This window comes from Arachis hypogaea, chromosome 10, assembly GCF_003086295.3.
Source record: "Arachis hypogaea cultivar Tifrunner chromosome 10, arahy.Tifrunner.gnm2.J5K5, whole genome shotgun sequence".
In the NCBI taxonomy this organism is placed as follows: Eukaryota; Viridiplantae; Streptophyta; class Magnoliopsida; order Fabales; family Fabaceae; genus Arachis; species Arachis hypogaea.
In genome coordinates, this window is record NC_092045.1 from 42,076,663 (window position 1) to 42,084,692 (window position 8,030).

At 38.6% G+C, this 8,030-nt stretch overlaps 1 non-coding gene across 1 annotated transcript; it reads right to left on the reverse strand.

The window, feature by feature from the left end:
- Positions 1–6,651: 6,651 nt before the first annotated feature.
- Positions 6,652–6,759, reverse strand: LOC112719243 (small nucleolar RNA R71). The gene has a single exon (XR_003161553.1). It is a non-coding gene; the product is annotated as a small nucleolar RNA R71 (small nucleolar RNA).
- Between the last annotated feature and the right edge of the window lie 1,271 nt (positions 6,760–8,030).

Sequence of the window (8,030 nt, forward strand, 5' to 3'; positions counted from 1 at the left end):
AATGACCATAATGGGTGGTTATTACCCAAAAAGGTTTCCCTCTTAACTTTTGAAATCCAAAACTGAAAAGTTGTTGCCTTAAATCAAGGGATTAGATGGAGAGAAGGATTTGATTTGACAATAACCACTTCCAAGAAGATATGATGACACAAGGAAGAAGATTCTTATTTGCATAGAGAGATAACTAACAAAACTGTTATGGTGGGGTCAAAAAATTTTGGTGGGGCTGATAAAATTTTGAATTCTGCGTTGCCTCCCCCTTGACCACAGCTCTTCCATCATGCCATTATTTTTATCCCGTCCAAACCTACGAGCAAAACTGAACAGAGTCACATATTCACAAATTTTCAATGAAACTTAAATCAAACATTCCCAAACTTTTTCTCAAGGTACAAAATCTATCTTCACAGAGGGGTTTTGTAAAAATATCAGCAATTTGGTCTTCAGATTTTACAAATTGAATATCAATAGTACCCTTTTGCACATGTTCCCTAATAAAATGATATTTTATCTCAATGTGCTTTGTTCTTGAGTGCAGAACAAGATTTTTTGAAATGTTTATAGCACTCATATTGTCACAAAATAAAGGAATACTATTGATTTTTAATTTGTAATCTTCCAATTGTGTTTTTAACCAAATTAATTGAGAGCAACATGCAGATACGGAAATATATTCTGCTTCAGCTGTGGATAGAGCCACTGTGGCTTGTTTTTTGCTTGACCACATGTTGAGTGAGCTTCCAAGGAAGCAACACATGCCGGAAGTGCTCCTTCTATCCACTCTATCTTCCGCATATTCTGCATCAGAAAACCCTACTGCACAAAATTCATCAGATTTAGGATACCATAAACCATAATTACAAGTTCCCTTAATGTATCTAATGATGCGTTTAACAGCCGTAAGGTGGGATTCTTTTGGATGAGATTGAAACCTTGAACATACACCCACACTTTGGACTATATCCGGTCTAGAGGAGGTAAGATACATAAGTGAACCTATCATTCCTCTATACCTTGTTTCATCCACATCTTGACCATCATCATCCTTTTCAAGTTTAGTATTGGGATGCATAGGAGTACCCATTGATTTGGAATTTTCTAGGCCAAACTTTTTGATAAGTTCTTTTGCATACTTTTCTTGATAAATAAAAGTACCACTAGGAGTTTGTTTAATTTGGAGGCCAAGAAAGAAGGTAAGCTCTCCCATTAAACTCATTTCAAACTCACTAGTCATGAGTTTTCCAAACTCTTCACACAAGGAAATGTTGGCCGATCCAAATACAATGTCAACAACATAAACTTGAACAAGGAGCATATCATCATTAGATGCTTTAATAAATAAAGTAGTGTCGGTGGTACCCCTTTGAAATTTATTTTCCAACAAGAAGGCACTAAGCCTTTCATACCAAGCTCTTGGAGCTTGTCTAAGACCATAAAGAGCCTTAGTTAATTTAAAAACATGATTTGGAAACTCTTTATGTTCAAAACCGGGAGGTTGAGCCACATACACTTCTCTATCAATAAAGCCATTAAGGAAAGCACACTTAACATCCATTTGAAACATTTTGAAACCTTTATGAGCGGCATAGGCAAGAAGCAACCGAATTGCTTCCATTCTAGCTGCCGGAGCAAAAGACTCATCAAAATCTATACCCTCTTCTTGATCGTAACCTTGGGCCACTAATCTAGCCTTGTTACGAACAACTTGTCCATCCTCACCAAGTTTATTTTTAAATACCCACTTAGTACCGGTAACTTTCTTACCATCCGGATGAGATACTAGTGTCTAAACCTTATTCTTGTCAAATTGAGCAAGCTCCTCTTGCATTGCTTTAACCCATGATGGATCCTCAAGAGCTTGTTTGACATTGTTGGGCTCTATTTGTGACAAGAGAGCAAGATTGCTAGGTTCGGTTTGCCTTTTGGTGGATGATCTTGTTGTTACTCCTTGAGAGGGATCACCAATGATGAAGTCATGAGGATAACCCCTCATGGACTTCCATTCTCTAGGCTTTCGGACAGGTGTAGAGCTTTGATGAGCTTCTGGTGGTCTCATTATTTCAGTTGCTCGTGCTTGCTCAGGAGTCAAAATGGAAATGTCTCCTCCAATCTGACGAGACAAAACTGGGCTGACAGATTCTTCATTTTGCACAGATTTGGGATTTTCTTTGCTTGTTCCATCTTCTTCACTATCTGAATCATTTTCCTTTACAGTACTGGGAATTAAGTTAGAATCACAAAAAGTAACATGTATGGATTCCTCTATTGTCCTATGCTCCTTGAGATAAACTCTATTGGCCTTGCTTGTGGTGGAATATCCAACAAACATTCCTTCATAGGATTTTGGATCAAATTTTCCAAGATTTTCTTTATTATTAAGCACAAAGCATTTGCATCCAAAAACATGAAAGTACTTAAGATTTGGAGGGGTTCAAAGCTCATAAGTGGTTTTCTTTAACCCTTTTCTAATGATTGTTCTATTCAAAATATAACATGCTGTGTTCACAGCTTCAGCCCATAAAAATTTAAGAATCTCATTTTCACATAGCATAGCCCTAGTCATTTCTTGAAGGCTTCGATTTCTTCTTTCAACCACCCCATTTTGTTGGGGGGTTCTAGGGCATGAAAAGTTATGAGAAATCCCTAAGTCATTGATGAGCAGATAATTTGTATGTTTTTTGGCATTGTTTTTTAGTATGTTTTTGGTATGATCTAGTTAGTTTTTAGTAGAATTTTATTAATTTTTAGTTAAAATTCACTTTTCTGGACTTTATTATGAGTTTGTGTGTTTTTCTGTGATTTCAGGTATTTTCTGGCTGAAATTGAGGGACCTGAGCAAAAATCTGATTCAGAGACTGAAAAGGACTGCAGATGCTGTTGGATTCTGACCTCCCTGCACTCGAAATGGATTTTCTGGAGCTACAGAAGCCCAATTGGCGCGCTCTCAACGGCTTTGGAAAGTAGACATCCTGGGCTTTCCAGCAATATATGATAGTCCATACTTTGCCCAAGATTTAATGGCCCAAACCGGCGTTCAAAGTCACCCTCAGGAATTCCAGCGTTAAACGCCGGAACTAGCACCAAAATGGGAGTTAAACGCCCAAACTGGCACTAAAGCTGGCGTTTAACTCCAGAAGGAGTCTCTACACGAAAATGCTTCATTGCTCAGCCCAAGCACACACCAAGTGGGCCCGGAAGTGGATTTTTATGTCATTTACTCATCTCTGTAAACCTTAGGCTACTAGTTTTCTATAAGTAGGACCTTTTACTATTGTATTTTTATCTTGAAATCTTTTGATCACTTTAGATCTCTAGATCATCTTTGGACGTCTAGTTCTTAGATCATTGGGAGGCTGGCCTCACGGCCATGCCTAGACCTTGTTCTTATGTATTTTCAACGGTGGCGTTTCTATACACCATAGATTAAGGTGTGGAGCTCTGCTGTACCTCGAGTATTAATGCAATTACTATTGTTCTTCTATTCAATTCCGCTTGTTCTTGTTCTAAGATATCACTTGTTCTTCAACTTGATGAATGTGATGATCCGTGACACTCATCATCATTCTCACCTATGAACGTGTGACTGACAACCACCTCCGTTCTACCTTCGATTGGGTGAATATCTCTTGGATTCCTGATTGCACGATGCATGGTTGATCGCCTGACAACTGAGTGCTCGCCTGACAACCGAGCCAACCATTCTGTGAGATCAGAGTCTTCGTGGTATAGGCTAGAACTGATGGCGGCATTCAAGAGAATCCGGAAGGTCTAACCTTGTCTGTGGTATTCTGAGTAGGATTCAATGATTGAATGACTGTGACGTGCTTCAAACTCCTAGCAGGCGGGGCGTTAGTGACAGACGCAAAAGAATCACTGGATTCTATTCCGGCCTGACCGAGAACCGACAGATGATTAGCCATGCTGTGACAGAGCATAGGAACATTTTCACTGAGAGGATGGGAGGTAGCCACTGACAACGGTGAAACCCTTGCATAAGCTTGCCATGGAAAAGAGTAAGAAGGATTGGATGAAGACAGTAGGAAAGCAGAGAGACGGAAGGGAAGGCATCTTCATGCGCTTATCTGAAGTTCCTACCAATGAATTACATAAGTATCTCTATCTTTATCTTTATGTTTTTATGATTTCATCACCATATCCATTTGAGTTTGCCTGACTAAGATTTACAAGATGACCATAGCTTGCTTCATACTAACAATCTCCGTGGGATCGACCCTTACTCGCGTAAGGTTTATTACTTGGACGACCCAGTGCACTTGCTGGTTAGTTGTGCGAAGTTGTGTTAATGCCATGGTATTGAACACCAAGTTTTTAGGGTTCATGAACGGGGATTATGAGAGTTGTGAAAAGTATTGTTCACAATTTCGCGCACCAAGTTTTTGGCGCCGTTGCCGGGGATTGTTCAAGTTTTGAGCAAGCTTTTGGTCCAGTGACATCAGTGCCAAGATCCGGCAACAGCACCAAGTTTTTGGCGCCGTTGCCGGGGATTGTTCAGTTTGGACAACTGACGGTTCATCTTGTTGCTTAGATTAGGTATTTATTTTTTTTTCGAAATTCTTGAAGAAGAATTCTAGAGTTTCATGATGATTTGTTGAAGTCTGGCTGGCTGAGAAGCCATGTCTAATCTCATTGGACCGAGGTTTCAACTTATCATCACAAGAGCTTGTTGATTTTTATCAATCTTGCTTTTGGAGCAGTGATCTGCTAAGGCTTGGCTGGCCATTGGCCATGTCTAGTGTTTTGGACCGAAGCTTTCTTTAAAAGCTTGGCTGGCTGTGAAGCCATGTCTAATTCCTGGACCGGAGTCTTAGACTAGCATTGCACTGATTCCTGGAATTCTCATTAAGAATTTTGATATCTTTTTCCACTTAATTTTCGAAAAAGCACAAAAAAAATTACAAAATCATAAAATCCAAAAATTTCTTGTTTAAGTCTAGTGTCTCATGTTAAGTTTGGTGTTAATTGCATGCATTCATTCATGTGTCTTAGTGATCTTCAAGATGTTCTTGATGATTTCTTACTCTAATATTTAAATTCTCTTGACTTGAGTGTTTTGTGTGTCTCATATGCATTCTCATTAGTGTCAGTAGTATACAAACTGCTAAGTTTGGTGTCTTGCATGCATTGTTATTTGATTCTTGTTGCATTTTGATTTGTTCTTATCATTAAAAATCCAAAAATATTTTTAATTTGTGTCTTCTCAAGTCAATAATACAGAGAAATTAAAGATTCAGAACATACAGCAGAGGAATTGCACAGAAAAGCTGGGCGTTCAAAACGCCCAGTGAAGAAGGACAGACTGGCGTTTAAACGCCAGCCAGGGTACCTGGTTGGGTGTTTAACGCCCAAAAGGGTAGCATTTTGGGCGTTAAACGCCAGAATGTGCACCATTCTGGGCGTTTAACGCCAGGATGGCACAAGGGGGAAGATTTTGTTTTCAAATCAATTTTTTTTAAGTTTTCAAAATTTTTTCAAAATCAAATCTTTTTCAAATCAATTTTACAATCAAATCTTTTTCAAAATCAATTTCTTTCCATTTTCAAAGATACTTACTATCAATTAATGATTTGATTCAACATTTCAAGTATGTTGCCTTTTCTGTTGAGAAAGGTTTAATGTTTGAATCATATCTTTTCTTGTTAGTCAAGTTTTTAATTTTTCAAAATCAAATCTTTTTAAAATGTTTTTCAAATCATATCTTCTCAATCACATTCTTTTTAAAACCAATCATATCTTCTTAACCACATCTTTTTTCAAAATAATTTTCAATCAAATCTCTTTGATTTCTAATTTCAAAATCTTTTTCAAAAATCACTTGATTTCTTTTCCACTTTCATTTTTGAAAATCAAGTAGTATTTTCAAAAATGTTTTCAAAATCTTTTACTTAATTTTCGAAAATTACTTCCCTCTTTCTCACATCCTTCTATTTATGGACTAACACTATTCCTTAATGCAAAATTCGAACTCCATCTTCTTTGATAAGTTCGAATTTTCCACTTCTGCCTTCCATTTTTCTTTTCCTCTGACACCTCAAAGAATCTCTATACTGTGACATAGAGGATTCCACATTTTCTTGTTCTCTTCTCTTTCTTATGAGCAGGAGCAAAGACAAAAGAATTCTTGTTGAGGCTGACCCTGAACCTGAAAGGACATTGAAGAGAAAGATAAGAGAAGCCAAAGCACAACTCTCTTTAGAGGACCTGACCGAATTCTTCAAAGAAGAAGAACACATGGCAGCCGAAAACAACAATGCCAACAATGCAAGGAAGGTGCTGGGTGACTTTACTGCACCTACTCCCGACTTCTATGGGAGAAGCATCTCTATCCCTGCCATTGGAGCAAACAACTTTGAGCTTAAGCCTCAATTAGTTTCTCTAATGCAACAGAATTGCAAGTTTCATGGACTTCCATTGGAAGATCCTCATCAGTTTTTAGCTGAATTCTTGCAAATCTGTGACACTGTCAAGACTAATGGGGTTGACCCTGAGGTCTACAGACTTATGCTATTCCCTTTTGCTGTAAGAGACAGAGCTAGAACATGGTTGGACTCACAACCTAAAGAAAGCCTGGACTCTTGGGAAAAGCTAGTCAATGCCTTCTTGGCAAAGTTCTTTCCACCTCAAAAATTGAGTAAGCTTAGAGTGGAAGTCCAAACCTTCAGACAGAAGGAAGGAGAATCCCTCTATGAAGCTTGGGAAAGATACAAACAATTAATCAGAAAGTGTCCTTCTGATATGCTTTCTGAATGGAGCATCATAGGTATTTTCTATGATGGTCTCTTTGAACTATCCAATATGTCTTTGGATAGCTCTGCAGGAGGATCTCTTCATCTGAAGAAGATGCCTACTGAAGCTCAAGAACTGATTGAAATGGTTGCAAATAACCACTTCATGTACACTTCTGAAAGAAATCCTGTGAACAATGGGACTAGTCAGAAGAAAGGAGTTCTTGAGATTGACACTCTGAATGCCATATTGGCTCAGAATAAAATATTGACTCAACAAGTCAATATGATTTCTCAAAGTCTGTCTGGAATGCAAAATGCACCAAGCAGTACTAAGGAGGCTTCATCTGAGGAAGAAGCCTATGATCCTGAGAACCCTTCAATGGAAGAGGTGAATTACATGGGAGAACCCTATGGAAACACCTATAATCCTTCACGGAGAAATCATCCAATTTTTTCATGGAAGGATCAACAGAGATCCCAACAAGGTTTCAACAACAATAATGGTGGAAGAAACAGGTTTAGCAATAGCAAGCCTTTTCCATCATCTTCTCAGCAACAGACAGAGAGTTCTAAGCAGAATACCTCTGACTTAGCAACCATGGTCTCTGATCTAATCAAAACCACTCAAAGTTTCATGACTGAAACAAGGTCCTCCATTAGAAATTTGGAAGGACAAGTGGGTCAGCTGAGCAAGAAAATTACTGAACTCCCTCCTAGTACTCTTCCAAGCAATACAGAAGAAAATCCAAAAGGAGAGTGCAAGGCCATCAACATGGCCGAATTTTGGGAGGAAGAAGAGGCAGTGAACGCCACTGAGGAAGGCCTCACTGGGCGTCCACTGGCCTCCAATGAGTTCCCCAATGAGGAACCATGGGAATCTAAGGCTCAAACTGAGACCATAGAGATTCCATTGGACTTACTTCTGCCATTCATGAGCTCTGATGAGTATTCTTCCTCTGAAGAGGATGAGTATGTCACTGAAGAGCAAGTTGCTAAATACCTTGGAGCAATCATAAAGCTAAATGACAAGTTATTTGGAAATGAGACTTGGGAGGATGAACCCCCTTTGCTCACCAGTCATCACAGAATTTTTCAAAGTCTTGATTTTCAAATTCTCTTCCATGATCACTTCTCAAATGGGCAATTTTCAAATCTTTTTCATTATGAATTTTCTTGCAAAAGGTGGAGAAAGCATAAAATGCATCATTCTTATGAGTAAGGAAAAGTACCCAACCAAATCTAGAGTAATCATCTACTACCACAAGACCATAGTGTTTACCTCCT